Raw genomic sequence first — 20,183 nt, 5'->3', positions numbered from 1 at the left:
TCAGTTTTTTTTTTTCACTTTTTGTTTCAAAAAAACAGAAACATACCATAAGTGCACCAAACAGAAAATTCTGTTTTTTCATTCCAATAGAACAAAAAAACTCCAGAAACGCTTTTTTAGAACGATACCAAACGGCCCGTATATTTGTTTCGATGAGAACAGGGCAATCAATTAAGCGAGCGTGCTTGCTATTCCTGTTGCCATATTTGAGACTAAAGATGGTATTGTTCTCTGTTTCCTTGCCCTTGGTTATGTAAAGATACACACACATACATGGAAAATGAGAGCTAAATGTTTCTGCATCTCTTTTCTTTCCTCCTCCCTATCAGCAAGAAATAGCAAAGTTCTATGTGTGGAAGTGGTGCAAGATTTCTTCAGATGTTGGCATTCGATCCATTGTCAATTGGTTCTATTACAAGCAACGGCTTTCTTCAGCAATCCAGAAAATAATTACAATTCCTGCAGCAATGCAAAAGGTGTAGAGCTAGTGAACAATTTGTTGATTCAGTGATATCTATTTTCATTTCTCTGAAAACGAATTGCATTTTTCCAGGTTTCTAATGCTGTCCAAGAGTAATTCATCCTGATTGGCTGAATAAAAAGGTCCGTGAGACGAACGAACGCAAGCTAGATGATATTTTCAGCTCGTTAACAAAGATAATACCAAGCAAGGGGATTTTTGTTTTTTATCTTACCTTGAGTCATGTATTGGACCAGGTGAATGTTGAAGATACAAAATTTGTTCATCCCCGGTCAAGAAGGTTGATCTTTAGCCCAAATCCCTCCCCCCTGTTGCGGACAACTAAATTTACGGAGCTACTGTTCAGTACCAATGTACCATACACTAAAGATGCTGAAGATGTAGTTCATGCAACTTGAAGAAAGACCAGAAACCGTTTTTAGTGTTGAATCCAAGCAGGCCTTGGGATTGCATTGAATATTTTAAAAGACATTTAGTTCTGAACTTTGTTGAAGTTTCCTCATTGCAAAATTGAAGTTCAGAAGATCGTCCTATGGTTTTACTAGCTTGTTTATGGTGGTGCATTTTGACAGTACTGGCATTCTCAGTCCATGTAGATTTGGAAATAAATCTAGATGCGCTAGGATTGGGATGCTTGCTTTCTATTTTATTTCCGGTCAGCATAAAGCCTTTTGTTAAGTTTGTCTTGAATTCTTGACCCGTTTTGAAGATTGACCCGATCCGACATATTTTGATGGTGACCCGAATGATAATTTTTCTGAGATCTGTGATGGAAGCAGAGAGGTTGGACTGATAGGTTCAAGCTCAGAGCCCATCACTGATCTCGTATGGGGGGTGCGGGGACGTAGCTCCTGCGGTATGATTCGATCGGATCGACCGTGACCCGATGGGTCGACCCAAGATTTTGGAGTATATATAATGTACTGTTGCTTGTTGAGAAAGTCATTGTATTCTAGAGTTTTCACGCAGCTAGGGTTTCAGGGCAAGTTTTTCTTCGTCGCTGCTAGGGTGTAATCTCTCTTTTACATAGTGAATCATCTTCTTCTTTGCCCGAGGACGTAGCATACCACCCTGGTGTGTGAACCTCGTTAAATCTCTGTGTCGTACGGATCTATTGTCTCTTTATTATTCGTGTTTCTTGGTGTTTGATGTAACACCTTTTGTGAGCTATTTTGGAGGATGGAATTAACAATTAATTTTCTAGATAAAAGCAAAATTCTCTAGATAAAGCTTGCTTGTCAAATAGCTTTTTCTTAGCACCATTTTTCTTTTGCAGAGGCAGTGTAAAGAGACCGTGCGAAAATAATGATCTTTCAGAGTGGCCTGTTGCCGAGATAAGCCACAACCAAGGCCAAGGAAGCAGAGGGAGTTCAGTTCATTTTCCGGAGACCTGAGCTAGCACTTTCACTAGTACTGCCAGGTGACATGGTTTTCTGGCGTTCTGTGAGCTTATGTCTGGAGCATTTACTTTATTACTTCTTAATTTCAACCTTCTCTTGTCCAGATAATAGAGCTCATTCCAAGTTCACTATCCGGACAATTTTTTTGCATGGGTTGTTGTTGAAGGAATCATGCTTAAGGTTCCTATAAATATAACCAGAATATTTTTCCTCAATTCTAAAGCACCGATCACTGAAGAATTTTCTGGTAGGGCGTGTCAGCAAAATTCTTCCTTATGGACAACCATGTTCAATCTCATTGAGGTACGTGAGGTGGTACAACATTGTTGAAGCTGGACTATATTCCTTTAGATTCCTTGTCTCTATTTATGGCAATTGGGAGCTTCACATTTATTTTCTGCAATGTCTTTATAGGTGATAATTGATGAAGATGAATGTAGGGCTGGAAGCAAGAAACTTTCTGCACACCTTGCTGATCTGGAAGTTGAGGTACATCGTACATATTCTATGCCTAAGACTATCATGATGGTTGCAAAATAAAAATGATTACTTGGCTCTTTCTTGCATGCCTTTTACCAGACTTGTACACTTTCCCAACCTTTTTACATGGTTTAGGTCATGATTTTTGTGTTATTTGTTCGTTTGAGTCTTGTATTCCATGATCACATGCAGTGAAAATTCATTTCTCTGTGATAATGCTATTTTACTGTCTATTATGGCTATAATGTCAGTACCTGAGTTATTTATTATATTTAGATGTCTAAATCAATTAACCAAACTATAAACCATTGCATAGATCGTCTTTCATGGATCTAGAACTCAATAAGCCAACAGAAACAAGCTGAAATTCAACAGTTGAAGATGGAATAGGCGAGGAAATAGAAGGATGATGAGGCTTTGAAGTAGTTGCAACTTTGAGAAGTCCCTCGAGTAGTTTTGACGTTTTACCTTCAAATTCCCCTATGTAAAAAACCTTACACTAACAAACCAGGACAAGTAGAAGAAGAACAAAAGAGAGAACTGAGATTAAGAAGATGGAAGAATACTATGCGATAGACTTGAATTATCTATTGCTACAGCCAAGGTTCCTGTATATAAATAGTCTTGGACAGATTACATACCCAAAATAGAACTCTATTCAACTAAGCCTAAGTCACAATAGGAAACAACGCAAATAAGGAAAGAAATAATATCAAAAAAGTACTTCTTAACACACTAACTCAATGACTTGACTCATTGCACAATGGGGGCACTCCCCTTTATCTAAACACTCTTTAACACCCTAAACAAGTGGAGCATCATCAGTCTCTCATTCGTTGAAGGTCCTTTTTCTCTACTATACCATATCCTTTTTTACATATTCTGATCATATTTGAATTACATGTTAACTCTATAAATAGTTAATGTGGCCATTGGATGGCTTTTTTCCTGACTAAAGTTTAGGTCAAGTTTCATTAATCATTTTTCTTTGACGGCCAATTATGTAACACCCTACTCTGATATTTATACCTCTACTTGTGGACAGGCAAGAAGAAAGAGCAGAGGAAGCCAATGTTGGCATGGTTGGCAGTTGTGGAGTGCCGAGAAGGTAGAAGTGATTCCACCTGCTCCTGTTCAGCCTGCCAACATCATTGGGGAACTCATCAGGAGGTGTGGACAAAGAGGTAAGTTTAATTACAAGACTAAGTATAGTAGGAAAAAAAAAAAAAGGTGCGACATGAGGACTTCCCAGGGGGTCACCCATCCTAATACTACTCTCACCCAAGCATGCTTAACTACGGAGTTTTATGGGATTTGGTGTATTAGTGTTGGTATGATCGCATCCAAACTGGTAGGTCCAAAACCGGCCAACCAATTTTTCCTAGCACAATGTAATTTTTGGATTTTTTCGCTGTGGAGCTCACCTCTGCTGTGCAAAATTCCCATTATACCCCTATAGGAAGAGACTTAAATGAGGCATGAAATGCATACCTTATACTAATAAATAAATGGGAGAAAATGAATTTATAAACTACTAGGTATTATATATATAATATGTAATTTATATGGAAATAAAAGAGGGCAGCCAAACAAACCTTAGTTATAAGGAGTTAATAGGGCAACCAAACATACCTTAGCAATAATTGAAGAGGGCCAGCCAAGCAGACCCTTGGGACTGCCTTATATATAAGGGATAATGGGCTGAGATTTCATAAAATCGTGGCTGTTGTAACAGTAAGGAGAAAAAGAAAGAAAGGAGAAGAAGAAGAAGGAAAGAGAAGGAAGAAGAGGAAGAAAGAGAAGTGAGGAGGGAACTCACTCACCTCTGGCTGCTCCTAGGTCAACTTTGCACCCAGGTAAGTGAACTTACTATTGCAGCAGGGTTAATTAGGTAATTTCATGTAGATTGGGCAGCTAAGGTTAGGGTTTTACCTAATTGTTTACTGTCAGGGAATTCCTGTGAGTAGAATAGCTGCCCAGTAAAGAAAGCCCTAATTTCTATGGGCTATTAGGGACCAATTGGTAAAAAAAAACCTTATCCCTGCTAAACCCTAGAACATAGGACTACTTTTTCAGTAGGGATTATGCAATAAGGGCTGGAATAGGGTTGATTTGGTGGAAATTATGCCAAAACCCTAGGAACATAATTTTATTCAAGTTGGAATTATGCAATAAGGGCTGAATTAATTAGGTTAGGTTAGTACTTATAAATGTTCATCTCAAATTGATGGCCAAGGTATGAAAAATACTCTAATTCTGTAGATCTCTTTAAATTCCTAAACTATTCTTGTAGAATTTGACTATATTAGTTTTGGGTGTGATAAATTGAAACCCAAAATTGGGTCAACTTGGCATTTAACCTTTTTCCTTACTGACCTAAGATAAGTATTGAAAATTCAGAATGTAAAATTGATGCAATTCGGGCACTACATCAACCATTGTACAAAGTATGGAAAAGGTAAAATCAGATTCTGCAAAATAAAATGAGGAATCGACAGGTCCTAACCGGCCAACCGGTTTTGACCCAGGTAACCCATTGGTTAGGATTCCCGAAGCCAGATGGGTTGTGTAATAGGTTACTAGACCTTTGGACATAAGTTTGGATTTGAATATATAAAATTAATGAGAAACATAACCCATGACTGTAGGGTCCAATGTTTGGAATTTCATATGACCTCGAGGACTGTAAGTATGGATGATACCCCTTCATCCAATGAGGATCTATTAGTGATTCTCTATATCTAATTCTAATATAGAAAAGGTATAAGAAATCAAGGAATCAATACGTATATGGGAAGGAATAGGCAAAGACCTCTATAGGTTGGGTATGGGAATGCTATACTTAAAGCAAGTGGGTAAAATGTAGGATTTTGTGATGTACCTAATGATTTAAATATCTGTTGAATAGGGAACATAAGTGACAGTGTGGCAATTTTCTTGAATCCAAGAAGTGAACTTGCCAAAATTGAATACCAAGGTGAGTGGGTGCCCTTCTCAACCCCCCATTCTTTTGGTGTGTTTGTTTAATCGTGTTTATGCATTAAATTGCTTGTGTATGTGCATTTACATTTACCTGCATTTATTCTTTAATGGTACTATTGTGATGGAATGGGATGGAATGGAAACGAGAAAGGTAAGATAGGTGAGATGGGTCACGTGCAGGTGCCCATGTTTGTATGTGTGATTACAATAATTGGTTGTGTATCATTTAGAATGCTGGGTTATGTATCACAACCCCAAGTGCTACACCCTTTGTCCGTAGGGGGTTAGGTATGGACTAATTCCGAATTATGTGGTTGCCTGATCAGCAGTGCACTTGCGATGAGATGTGTGGTATCAGTTATGGATGTGAGATAGGATACGACGTGTTGTATGCCTGTGAATATATTTATGATACATGGTTACCTTTTATGGGTTAGCCGGTGTGGCCCGGGACCCGTACCGGCACTGGCTGGCTCCTGCTTGCGGCGTAGCTTATATGCCTGAGGCCCAACGTACAGGGTATGGTATGCCACCTATGTTGGTAGCACTTATACCCATAGGTGATTGGACCTAGTAATGGATTATAAATTTTGTATAGTTAATTAAATGGACTCATGAACGTCATTCTTTATGTGTGGAACTTGCATGAGTATCATTCTTTGTGTGGAGCATGCATTGCATATGGATGTGTGTGTTTGTTCTCCCCCACCCCTCATTGAGCATTATCAGTGCTCACCCCCTTTCCTTTGATCCTATAGATGACGAAGGCAGTATTCTGCCGACTCCCAACATTGATTATAAGACAATGTCCATGGATCACATGGCCCATATTCCAGAAGATGAACTCGATCACGGACCCGCCTGTGAATGTGACAATTGCACCTATGGAGGCCAGTTCTTTTGAGGAGTAGGATGGACTATTCCTATATCTTTTTATGTATATATTCCTGTTGATGTAGACTGATGTATATAGTCTATTACTGAGATACTGTAAACTGTGAATATTCTCTTTTTGTAATGTATGTAACTCTTATATGAATAATTGTAAATATATCTTATCACTTAGTTGGCACTGGAGTTTATATAAGATATTTTTTTGTTGGACTGTGCATATATATATATATATATATGTTTAAACTCTGATCTTTCGTAGTGTAATTGTGGTGTTATGATATGCCCTAGTCTAGATCTTGGAGGAACAGGCTGACTGGATACGTTGAGATGTCCAGTGCCGCATGCCTTAGCCTATTAGAGGCAGGGTGTGACAGAGTGGTATCAGAGCTAAGACTTGGGAAAAAATATCATAATCCACAAGACCTTAGGATATCCAGTGTCATAGGACTTAATAAATTAAAAGCTTCGAAATAAAACATCAAATTTAGAGAAACATTGTTGTGGTAATTAAAAACGTCCAATAGAGAAAGTAAATGAAATATTGTATAAACTTTGAATGTATGTGCACTCGTGGTCGGAACCAAGACACTAATTTTATGTGAAGCGTGCTGCATGACTTATCCTTGCTGAATATGTGTTGAGCCTTTGGGAATTAATCAATTATTTATCTTACAGGAATTCCCAAAAATGCCACCAAGACGTGCTCAACCTCAGTATGAGCTATGGCCAAGGAAGAGGGGTCGGGTTGCTAGAGCTACCCCTCATGTGCCAGTAGGGGATGAGGCAGGAAGGGAGACTGCAGCTGGGGTGACCCTACCAGTACATGTATCCGCCCCTACAGCAGTAGCACCTGTGCTGCTACTTGCACCACCAGTGATCACAGCATAGGATGTGGTAACCATTGCAACAAATATGATGCAAGGGGTACAAGAAGGGTTACAGTGAACCATACAGCAAAATATTATGCAGCAACAAAGGGCAACGGTTGAAGAATTGGTCACTGCCATATGTGCCAGGGAATCACCAGCAAACCATGTATCTATGGCACCACCCCCACTAGCCCCTACAGCTCCTGCTCCTAACCCTTTGTTTGCATTTGGAGTTTCAGCCACTGGTCAAACTATTAGTGGACAAATATCCCAAGCACCACCAGCTAGGGGAACACTTACAGGGCAACAGACTCCAGGAACCCCTCCAGTAGAACAAGTATGGACTGATACCAGCAAGTTGATGGAAAAGTTTCAGAAGTATCAGCCTCCATATTTCAATGGGGTGACACATGATCCATTGGCTCCTGCCAAATGACTAGAAGGAGTAGAGAAAGCTTTCTCAGTTCTGAGCTGTAATGATGAACAAAAGATCTTGTGTGCTACATACCAGTTGCAGAATGAAGCTCATGCATGGTGGAAAGCTACCAGACCTATATTGTTAGCCACATATCCACACCCCACTTGGGACCAGTTTGTAAAAGTCTTCTATAGGAATTACTTTCCCATAAGTGTGCGAGATAGGAAGGGATCTGAATTCATGGCATTGGCATAAGGTCCTAGGTCATTATTAAAGTATCAGCAACAGATTGAGGCATTGTACTACTTTGCACCTGAGCATATGAAGAATGACATGGCAAAAGCTAAGAAGTTCAAAAAGGGGTTGAGATCTAGTATTGGGGCAGTACTGATTGCACACCGGCTCCAGACATATGCTGAAGTGGTTCAGATTGCCAAATCCATTAAAGACAAGCAGAGAGAGGGCTATCAAATTCATGCAGTGAAGAAAGCCAAGGAAACGGGAACTGGAAGGCAGTTTGGGAAGTTTGTGAAGGGAGCTACATCTACAGCTATTGTGCCTAGGAAGACTGACTTAGGTCAAGCATCTACCCAGTCCCGACCAACAACCACCACTACCCAGCCTCTATCCATGAGGTGCTATGTATGCCAACAGCCAGGACACTTGGCCAGATCTTGTCCCCAGAGGAAGCCAGGAGAGCCAAATGTGACTTCTTCATTTGCATCCACTAAGAAACCACAAGTAGCTGGGAAGGTGTTTGCATTGTCAGCTGAGGAGTTGAGACTGCCCCTGGAGTTGTAATAGGTACAATATTAGTTTCCACAGTACTAACATTTGTATTGTTTGATTCTGGTGCATCTCATTCTTTTGTGTCTTCATATTTTGCTGCAAGAATGGGGATAGAACCGAAAAAGTTAGCACATAAGTTGATGATTAGTACACCCACTGGGTTTATAGTGGATTTGGAGGACGTATACGAACCATGTGTGATTCAAATGTGTGGTCGAGATATGATAGCCCATTTGATTTGCATAAACATGAAGGATTTTGATGTGATACTGGGAATGGACTGGTTGTCAACATACCGAGCTTGTGTACTCTGTGCAGAGAAGAAGATAGTATTTAGACCTCGGGATGGAGATGATTTTACATTTCAAGGGCATAGGAGAGACAAAGCCAAGAAATTACTAATTTTTGCCATACAAGTTCAGAAATTACTAGAAGAAGGATGTGAATCCTATTTGGCATGTGTCGAGGATACTACCAAGAAGACTGCAACACTTGAAGAGTTAGAAGTAGTAAGAGAATTTCCTGACGTGTTTCCTAAAGATCTATGTAGTGTGCCCCCAGATAGGGAGACAAAGTTTTGTATTGATTTAATACCTGGGGCAGCACCTGTATCTAGAGCACCATACGGAATAGTTCCTGCTAAATTAAGGGAATTGAAAGAGCAATTGCAGGATTTATTGAAGAAGGGTTTTATTAGACCCAGTGTATCACCCTGGGGAGCTCCAGTCTTATTTCTAAAGAAAAAAGACGGGAGTATGTAGATGTATATTGATTATCGGGAATTGAACAAATTGACTATTAAGAACCGATATCCACTACCCCGTATTGATGACTTGTTTGATCAATTGCAGGATGCTATTACTTTCTCCAAGATTGATCTGAGATCTGGGTATCATTAGTTGAAGATCAGGGAGTGACATACAGAAGACAGCTTTAAGGACTAGGTATGGCCACTATGAATTTGTGGTTATGCCGTTTGGACTGACTAATGCTCTAGCAGCCTTCATGGGATTGATGAACTGGGTATTCCATGATATGTTGGATCAATATGTCATAGTGTTTATAGATGATATTATGATGTACTCCAGAAGTAAAGAAGATCATGCAAATCACTTGAGGTCTGTGTTGCAAACGCTGAGGGAGAAGCAATTGTATGCTAAATTTAGCAAGTGTGAATTCTGGTTATCACAAGTGCACATGAGCTTGTTTTATAAAAATTAATGACATTGAATTCAGGATGAATATTGAAAATTGACATTTTCTTGGGATATAAAATAGGAAGTAGGGGATTTTTTTTCTTTCTTGCTTTTTTTCTTCTCTTTTGTGCGCAACCTCTTGGCCGAATTTGTGTGATGAGGTGGAGGAGAGAGAGAGAGAGAGAGAGGAGAGAAAAGTGCACAAACCCCCCATTACACGATTTCTACTTTCCTTGCTTTGCTGATTTGGACATCTTCTAATTGAGTAGGAAGTTCCATCCATGCCCCTTGCTTTAAGTGATGAGTTGGAGAGATAAAATCTTCTAAAAAAAAAATCTCCAAAAAAGAGAAGCCATGAGGTTCGAACTTGAGACCTCCTGGTGAGCAAGGGATTTTTGCATACCACAACTCACCAACTGCGCTAGATAGTTGTTGTTACCAAAAAAGAATCTTCAATCACTCAAGGGGGTCCATCGATCCTTGTTGGAATCTTAGAATATTCCTTATACCATTGGGACAACTGCAGACAGGCTGGTTCTGCATCTCGGTTCAGTTCTGATCCATTATTCTTATTCTGGCCCGAAAAGAATAATCACTTGTACGTGCCTAAGAAAAATTCCAATCAACTCAAAGAAAAGAAAGATGGCTGTCTAGAACTCATGGAGTCCAACAATACAAAAATGTAAATAGCTAGTTGTTTCATAGTTTATCATCATGTGTCTACTTCTGTGCTTCATTGGATTTTGCCAACTTAGCTCAACTCTATTTCTCACAGGTCCTTTGGATGTCGAATGATGGCATCCCAGATCTTGTTGGCATTGTTGAAGATACATGCTTTGCTGATGAAGTAAAGATCAGGAGCAATGATAGAGAATCTTGGCAAAAATTCTGGGGATTTCAGCTTTCTTTATCTTTCAAATTTCTTGGTAACCAAAAAAAAAAAAGAAAAAAAAAATGGTACTCTATATTTTTTTCAAATTCATGTCTGTTGATAGGCTTCTTTTCAGAATCTTCAGATCTGCAGATGGGTGGTTGATGCTACTTCGATATTCTTTCTAGTTATATGTAGCTTTTCGTGTATTTCACTTAACTGTTTATATAGTAAGTGGCAGTGGAGCTATGGGTTATTTATATATTACATGGGTGAGATATTTTTTGTGTTACTTTCTATTATATGACAGGATTCATGCCTATGGTTTTGTGGATACTGGTTATTTTGCAGATCCATCCTCTGGCTGTGGATGCTCTGCTGAAGAGCAATCATGTGAATAAAATGGAAGGAGGAGCTTTATTTGGATTTGATCGGGACATGAATCCTGGAGCCCAGATTAATGAACATAATATTTTTTTTATGAAACAAGCTCATGTGCACCTGCATTTTGTGTTCTGAAACAATTGATCTAAAGGTGTCCTGCAGATGCAGTTACATCTGGAAATGTATTTGCTGATGCAATATTACAACATCTGTTCGATGGCTTTGCAGGTCACACTCATTGAACTTCTTACATTTGCATGTTTTATCTTGGCTCAGTTTTTTATTTCTTATCCATGTGCTTGCAGCCCACAGTCGAAACTTCATGACCCTTCTCTTCACCATGTACTGCACAAGGTAATAATTGCTTGTTCAAAGTGAAGAAGCTCAATAGATAGTGCCTTTTAGTGTCCAAATTTTCATCCTGAATTCAATGTCATTGAATTTTTTCAATAAAGGCCAGCCAAATCTGCTTCCATGATTCATCCGGGTTTCTGGGTCAATGCTGTCAATAGACTAAAGTTGTTATAGTAGTTCTGTTTTCTGGTCTGGTTAAGTGGTACAAAGCAAAACTAGGATGACTTGGCAAGGAAATTTCATGCTTCATTCTTTTCCTCATAAAACTCCGACAATAAACCCGGCCCTCATCTTATACTTGAACCTTTCATTGCTGTCAGTGTGTCCCTCTATATGTTAGTCTGATGTAGATCCCCATCTTCCTTTCTTAGGAGAGGGAGCAAACAAAAAACTTTAGCAACTTCATTAATTCAATTGTGAATTGTGTCTACAGCAGACCCTCCTTATATAGAGGTCTGAAATTACAAAATAGAAGCATGACACAAAATAGAAACTAATGAAAATAGAAGCTAATTCAAAAGAGCAATTAATGGAAATAGAAACTAATGCAGAAATTTAAACTTCTCCTATCTTTTAATTAGGAAACAAAATAGCAGCCAATTAGGACTTCCTAAAACATAATTATACTACTAATTTAGGGAACTAAATAATAGCATAAGGGCTGGGCGGTAGCTGCACTTCATGGGCTGGCTGTAGCTTCAGGGCTGGGATAGTTGTGGGTGAGATACCTGAAATAACCTAGAGGGGGGGGGGTGAATAGGAAATTAACTCTTTTCGATGTATAGGTCCCAAGTGTGATTGCAAGTTAAAAACGATGCTGAATAAATAAAATAGGCACAATCACACGACACAAGATATATAGTGGTTCGACTCAATCCAAGTCTAGTCCACTCCCTACAAGAATCCTCTTGTAAGGTATTCCACTAGTTCTCCCTTTCAGTACGATAGGTAGGGAAGAAAACCTTTACAATCTTTTTCACGGATAAGAGTATCCTATTGTTAGGGATATGCCCACAGTCCTATAGTTGGTTTTGATGATAACAAACATATGAAGGTATGTCACAATTTTCTTTTAAGTATTGTTTTGTAGAGACTTCATATCAAAGATCAAATTTGATGAATGAAAGGAAAAAATGAAGATTGAAGTCATCAAATAAGGAGTATCAATAAGTTGGTATCAATACTTGAAGAAGGTATCAGAAGAATTCAAGCTTCAAGATGTCAAGACATAAAGCTTAAAGACATGGAATTGCAAATAAAAAAAAAAAGAAGATGAAGTACCAAACAGTGGAAGGTTCAAGTGAAGAAGAAGACCACTAGGATAGGGAGGTCATTTTTAATGTAATTTGTAACTTCCACATATATATGCACTCACCACATGCATGTGCATTGCATCATACTAGAATGACCATAGAGCATACCTTGACCAAGTATGGAAAGTCTCTAAGTGGTGAGGAACATATTAGGAAAAATATGTTCTAGTGAAATTTTGTGAAAACCATATTAACCTGAATTAAGGGTATTTTTGATAATCTTAGAGTATGTTTCAGGAGATGAAACCTTCATAGAAGTTGTAGAAAATCGAGTCACGATTTCAACGCAACTGATCTCAGGTCAATCAGAGGTCGGACCGAAAAGTTATGGTCAAAACACTAACGACTGGTCAGTATGACAGCATTCTATCAAAACAGTCTGTCATGTTGGCGGTCGACCGGCTGAAAGCCCCGATCGATCGGAACTGTCCGAGACCATAGACGGTCGACCGGTAAAAAGTCCTGGTCGACCAGTGACTACTTGGAAGTGCCCCAACGGCTATATTTTGCCTCAACGGCTCTTGACGGTCGACCGGCTACCGATGGCAGTCGACCAGTGGACCCAGAATATGACCGTTTAAGTGAGATTTATTGCCTAATATGCTCTCCTAAGCTCACCTATAAATACCTCTAATACTACTCATTAATTAACAATTAATCTCAACTTAGAGAAGCATTATTTGAGGATTAGAAGTGAGAATTGGTCTACTCCATCTCTTGAGTTAAAGTTCTTTATTTTACATTCAAGAGAAACTCAAGACCATCTACAAGTCTTCATCTACATCTTGGCATTTACATTACAAGCATCAAGAAGACTTTAAAAGGTGCATTCATTCTATCATCATTGCATATTTCATTTGTACCACACCGGAGGTAATTCTCTTTTATTCTACTTCTCCATTTTCTATTTTACATTAAGTCTAGACTGTACTTAATCTTGTGTAAGGACTCTCTCATCCTTAAGAGATTGTAAGGATCCTCTTATCCTTAAAAGAATGTAAGGTGCCTCTCTGCCTGCAAAGGAGATTGTAAAAGTGTCTCTCTGCCTGTAAAGGGGATTTGTAAGGATACTCTTATCCGTGAAAAAGATTGTAAAGGTTTTCTTCCTTACCTACCGTACTGAAAGGGAGAACTAGTGGAATACCTTACAAGAGGATTCTTGTAGGGAGTGGACTAGACTCGGATTGAGTCGAACCACTATAAATCTTGTGTTGTGTGATTGTGCTTATTTTATTTATTTAGCATTGTTTTTAACTTGCAATCACACTTGGGACCTATACATCGAAAAGAGTTAATTTCCACTAGTATAACCTATTCACCCCCCCTCTAGGTTATTTCAATTGGTATCAGAGCGGGAGCTCAATATAAAAGACTAAATTGTCTTAAAGTGAGTCAAAGACCATGATTACATTTAATCGTGAAAATGTCCTTGAGTCAGGTAAATGTGGTTTTCACAGAATTTCACTAGAACACATTTTTCCTAATATGTTCCTCACCACTTAGAGACTTTCCATACTTGGTGAAGGTATGCTCTATGGTCATTCTAGTATGATGCAATGCACATGCATGTGGTGAGTGCATATATATATATGGAAGTTACAAATTACATTAGAAATGACCAATCTATCCTAGTGGTCTTCTTCTTCACTTGAACCTTCCACTCTTTGGCACTTTATCTTCTTTTCTTCTTGTTTGCAATTCCATGTCTTTAAGCTTCATGTCTTGACATCTTGAAGCTTAAATTCTTATAATATCTTCTTCAAGCATTGATGCCAACTTATTGATACTCTTCATTTCTTCCTTTCATTCACCAAATTCGATCTTTGATATGAAGTCTCTACAAAACAATACTAAAAGGAAAATTGTGACATACCTTCATATGTTTGTTATCATCAAAACCAACTATAGGAGTGTGGGCATATCCCTAACAATACCCAGGCTGAGATAGCCAATCCCACCCACATCTATCTTGACCTACATCTTCCATTCTTCTTCTTTTATGTTCTGTGTTATTATTTGCTGTGAGAGAAGAGTGAGTGAATTAAATCAGAATTATTGGAAGCATAAAAACCAGAATCGATTTCAGCAAGGAAACCAGGGATTGAAGCTCCATCGACTGGTCACATCTTCCAAATCTGAAGGCTGATCAGGAAGCACTTTTCAGGTTTTGTTCTAGCCTCCAAGAGGGTCACTCGATCCAAGTTTGGTGATCATCTGAGGTGTTTTACTGTTCATCTTGAAGAATCTCCCAGTTTCCTTATTTGAAGACCTGAAGTGAAGAAGGTGCAGATCTACTCAACCAGCCAGCAGTTTTCGGATAGCTTTTGGGGTTTTGTTCAGCACCTTGACCACCCTACTTGATCCAGGTTTGGGTTCATTCTGAGGTCTTCCCTTTCATCTGCAGTTATTCCTAAATCTGGCCTGGCCGAAACCCAGATCTCCTTTGGGTATCGACCTCTGTTGTTGGTTTTTGTAGCTGGTTTATTCTCTGAAGCTATAAGTAGATAATTGGGGTTATTTTCTGGTTTTGTTCCCCTTGCTTTCTGCTATTATTCTGGTTTCTGTTGAGGTTAATTAGAGAGATCAGATTTGGATTGGTTTGAGCTTTATTATCTTGGAAGTTGTTTACCTAGTGTAACCCATTTCTATATTATAGTCTCTGCCTTTCTCCTTACTTTTCTTATTCAGAAATTTTCTTGTTATTTTAAATGGCCTTTCCAAATACTTGACATTTGATAAAAGGCAAAAGGTGTTTGCGTTATTGCTGGTTGAGTTTTGCAAACTGGGAGCTACAATCATTTTTGCTGACTTCTCAGAGTTTATTATAGACACAGGAAAGACAGATTTGTCAGCAGCCCAGGCTCACTGTAACTCTTTATTGAAAACCTTGCAAACCAGGTGAGGGTCCAGAAATTCTATTCAAATAGTTGGTTCTGTCTTTGACCAATATAGTTTGTTTCTGCTATTTGCCTATTTTACAGGGATATATTTGAGTGGATTGAGTTTGAACCTTTGCCCCTGGCACTCATTGCTATTTATGGACTAGGTTGGTTCAAAATGGTTTCTGCTAGTTTACAATTATGTTTTCCATAGTAATTGTCTACTTATTTTCGTGATGTTTGTCTGAAATGAATAATAATTAGTAATGCATAACCAGAAAATTTTCTTTGTTAGAACTTCGAAGGAACAAAATAGCTCTACAAACATGTATGTTGACATGTTACCAAACATGCCCAAAAAAATTCCTGAGTTTGTTTGGTGTTACACCCCATTTAGTTGGGATAAGGCTGAGGTTTATGTTTTTGCATGTTTGGTGTTAGTTGCGCTTTTTTTGTCAAGTGAACTTTTTTAGAAGTATTGCTAACCTTGTCTGGTACATCTACATCAATTCAGGCTGGAATTGTTCATAGGCAAGTCATCCATAGTTGTCGAGGCACCAAGGAGTGGTAGGACGGTGGCCAGGTGCCTTGTCGCATTGTCACCTAGAAAGGCACCTAAGTGACCCCTAGGCGGCCAAAATTTGAAAAGGAAAGAACATACATTTAGGCTTGGACCGTAGGGTTCATACTTCATAACTTACTTTGTAATTTCGTAGAATTGTAGTGAGTAGCATATGAATCAATGATAATAAAAAATGTTGTTGGAAATACATTAGTTGATGAATATGGTATCGTGCATCCGTGGCTAGGTCAAACCTTGCTACAGTGCACAAGCTATGCCTAAGCAACACATTCCCACCTAGGTAAACCTCATGCACCTTACAATAACAAACAACAAACTCAGCCCTATCCCAACTTCAGCTACATGGGTTCATGCAAAAACACAATAGGAAAAATGAAATTAAAGGGAAAGAAGCACTACACCAGCAAGTAAGGAAAATTTCAGCTTAATGTGGTTGGCAACATGGATCCTTGCCCTCCAATTGGCTCTATCTAAGGTCATACTCGGGTCAAGACCTAGAGTATACATGTCACTTCTCACTACTTCTCCTATGGTAATTTTAGGCCTACCCCTAGGTCTTTTAGCTCCTTTAATCAGAATCAGATCACTTCTCACTAGGGCATCCCCAGGCCTCCATTGAACATAGTCATACCACCTTAAAGTGACTTTCTCAGAGCTTGTCATTGATGGGGACAACTCCCAAATCAGCTCTAGTACGTTCATTCTTTACTTTATCCTTCATCGTTTTTGCTGCACTTTCATCTTAAAATCCTCATCTCTACAACACGTAGCTTCTCTATATGACAGTTCTTAACTACCCAACATTCGACCCCATACATCATAGTCGGTCTTACAATAGTCCAATAAAATTTTCCTTCAAGCTTTAAAGGAATACGTCGGTCTCACAACACTCTACTCGCACCTCTCCACTTCATCCATCCCATTTTAATTTTCTGTGAAACATCTTCTATGTCACATTCTTTATTTATGATTGACCCCATATTTCTAAAATAGTCACTTTGTGGTATCTCACTCTCCTCAATTTTTACTATATTGTTATCTGTCATAGTGTGACTAAAGTTACACATCATATACTTCGTCTTTGATCTACTAATCTTAAAACCTCTTGTTTACAAGGTTGATCTCCATAGCTCCAAATTAGTGTTAATCCTTGATTTTGTCTCATCCACCAAAATGATATCATCGCCGAAGAGCATAGACCACAAGACCTCATTTTGAATGCTCTTGGTTAAATCATCCATGATTAGCGCAAAGAAATAAGGGCTTAAGGTTGATCTTGATGTAACCCAATCGTAATCGAGAATCTATTGCCTTGACCTCCCATAGATCTCACACTAATCACCACCCCTTTATGCATATATTTAATTATATCCACATATTTACTCGACTCCCCTCTCTTCACAAGACCATGTTGGATTAATTCTCTAGATATGAGTCTCAAGTGCATATTCACCAAAATAGTGTCACCTCACACCTAGCCTATCCCAACATACCTTGTCACCTAGGTGATACCTTGATTATTATGCAGTCTTTTTCTTAATTTAATAATATAAAGAACCATAGTTGTCAAGGCATTGCCTAGACATCCAAGGGCACCTAGACACCTTCTTGGGTTGCGTACTTGTCCAGGCCTCATCTAACGGCTCAAGTCACCTTGAGTCCTTGACAACTATGTGGGGAACTCATGTCAAAATTGGACTAACAAGTTGGGAGGAAGTATAATTAAATACTTTCTTATAATTTTATCTTCGAGCTATTCTTCAAATTAAAAAGAAAGAGGTCTCATAGCAAAACAAAATTAAAATAAAAAAAGGAAGCCGGCCCATGAGGAAACAATAGGATGAAAATGTCTCTGAAATATTTGGGAATGGTTGGAAACACATTAGCAAATCTCTGTGAGTTTGCTTCTCTAAGGATGTAAGTTGTACAACTGATCATAAAGTCGAATGCAAAGGAGATATGTCTCCGGCTATTGGATGACGAATCTTTGATCAACAAGAGATTCCTCCATTCAATTAGCCTGTTCTCTATTGGGGTTCCATGTAGAAGCAATAATCCCACGTTGGTTGTGAGTAGCCCAATGTGAAGGCTTATAAGGACTAGAGGACCCTCTCCTTGCTAGCTAGCTTTGAGGGTGCGTTCTACCTGAGTCTCTACAAGTGGTATCAGAGCTGGGCATGGCAAAGGGTGGGTTCTTCCTGAGTCTAAACTAGTGGTATTAGAGCTGAGGCTTGGCAACTTTGGTGTGCCTCCGAGGATGGAGAAAAATCCCTCTGGGAAGGACTTAGTTCCCACATGTGCTCCCTCTTGGAGGGGGTGGTTGGGGTTCCACACAAAAGCAATAATCCCACATTAGATGTGAGTGGTCCTCTCCTTAAGGACTAGCTTTTAAGGGTAAGATCTCCTTCCTCTGTTGATGATGCAATGAACCTTTTGCCAATTTAAATTTACATTATGGTAGATTAAGCTAGTAATGCATTTTCACCGTACCTTATGCAGTCAGGAAATACTGGAGAGTTTGTAGATGTTCTACATATTAGCCTTCAAACTTCCTTTTTATGTGGCAGTACAATTAAGGTGGAATCTAGGCCAAATCCCATAGTGGAAATTCTGTTGATATTTCTAAGTGAAGCTGAAGTGGATGAATGCCATGTGGAAATTGCTGGAATATTGCTGAATACTTGCCAAAGGAGACTCAGGTAGGTCTATTTCTCGGCATATTTTTATTCTGAATTATCAGTTTAGTAATTTTATTGTTTCTGGCAGATCATGGTTTCATTGATAGCAGTAATTTCCTACTAGCTATTATGTAGAGTAAAGAGGAGAAGAAAAAGGGAGAGAAACCTGTGATTGTGGAGCAAAGGGAGTCCCAATCAATTAGATCGGGGCTGCCCTCCATTTATTAAATATAATTAGTTACTACAAGGCCTACTATGAATAGTAAAGAACAAAATAGTTATTATAAGTCCTACTAGGAATAGGAAAGAACAAAATAGAAAACTGATACTAATTGCTAACTTCTAACTGTATTCAGTCCTAATAGGACTAGGAAAACACAAGGGAGGAGTCTGCGACTTGCACTACACTCCTTTCTCTCGATAGACTTCTAACATGTAGCAAAAATGATATTCTTCCACTGAGTTCTAAAAGTTTCAACTATCTTCTGCGATGTTGTGCAGGATCATTTTGTTTTGATTGGCTCTGAATTTATGTACAAGCCATGGAAATTTGCACAAAAACTAACTAAAAATAGAGCATCTTCGTTGGACAGGAATCAATCACTCCATCAATAACCATTGCAGCTTCTGAAACTCTTGAATTATGTGTGACAGAATTCCTTAAAGAGCAGGTATTAACAAAGTTGTCTACCAAAAATTTCCATGATTTATGCATGTTCTTGAACTGTCTTGCAATAGATTTATGTCATCTTTTATTTGCAACAGATCAGTTCTTATTTCACGGACAAGCTTCTTAGGATTGTTCGGGATGGAGGGCAGACCGGGATCCTCTGTCTCGCAACATGGCGTGTATTATAGATCCAAGGGCTGGGAGCACCTTGGGCTGCAGGTCTGAAAACTCCCAAACGTTGAATCTGTGCTATACTATAGCGCACACCACAGAAGAGTACGATCCGGTAGTGGCTGGAGAATGAAACCTAGGGGCAATCAAGGCACCCAACCACATGTCCCTGAAGCCTTATGCGGTGAGCCAATCATAGGCCTTCACAGTGCCCACCAAATCAGGGCTAGAATGCCGGAAGACAACTTGGTTATGGCTTATCCATGTTGACCCAAGCAGTGAGGCCCAAAGAATGACAACATCCTTTTGATCGGGGGCCCCCTTTCAGCCTAAGCTATAAAAATAGCATCCACAGAGACCAGTAATATCCTATTCATTTTGGAGGGTAGGAACCCAGGTCTCCTTATAGATCTCAACCTGACTTCCAAGCCCAACTTTAGCCCGCAAATCATTTAGAATGAGAGTTAGTCCTTTAAGAAAGCTCCTTATTTTGGAGGCTGTTTTCATCAAAAAAAAAAATTGGAGGGTAGGAACCCAGGTCTCCTTAGAGATGTCAACCTGACCTCCAAGCCAACTCTAGCCCGCAGAGTCGCAGACCATCAAGGAGAGTTAATCCTTTAAGAAGGCTCTTCCAAGCCCATGAGCTATTGTTCCTCTTGTATCTTTATTTCTTTATGCATTATTTCAAATTCTTGGGACCAAGGATTGTTCAATGCCTTATAACATGTCAAGTCTTTCATAATAGAGGGGAATATCATCTTTATATATATA

The 20,183-nt window shown here is 39.0% G+C and overlaps 2 pseudogenes; one reads left to right on the top strand and one right to left on the bottom strand.

The window, feature by feature from the left end:
* LOC122086333 overlaps nt 1-20,183 on the top strand; it is a 32,506-nt pseudogene extending 12,323 nt beyond the window's left edge.
* Nucleotides 3,589-3,706, bottom strand: LOC122087763 (annotated as a pseudogene).

Source organism: Macadamia integrifolia, chromosome 8 (genome assembly GCF_013358625.1).
Source record: "Macadamia integrifolia cultivar HAES 741 chromosome 8, SCU_Mint_v3, whole genome shotgun sequence".
Taxonomy (NCBI): Eukaryota; Viridiplantae; Streptophyta; class Magnoliopsida; order Proteales; family Proteaceae; genus Macadamia; species Macadamia integrifolia.
The sequence above is the reverse complement of the archived record's forward strand: the minus strand, read 5'-3'. Positions and strand labels throughout refer to the sequence as shown.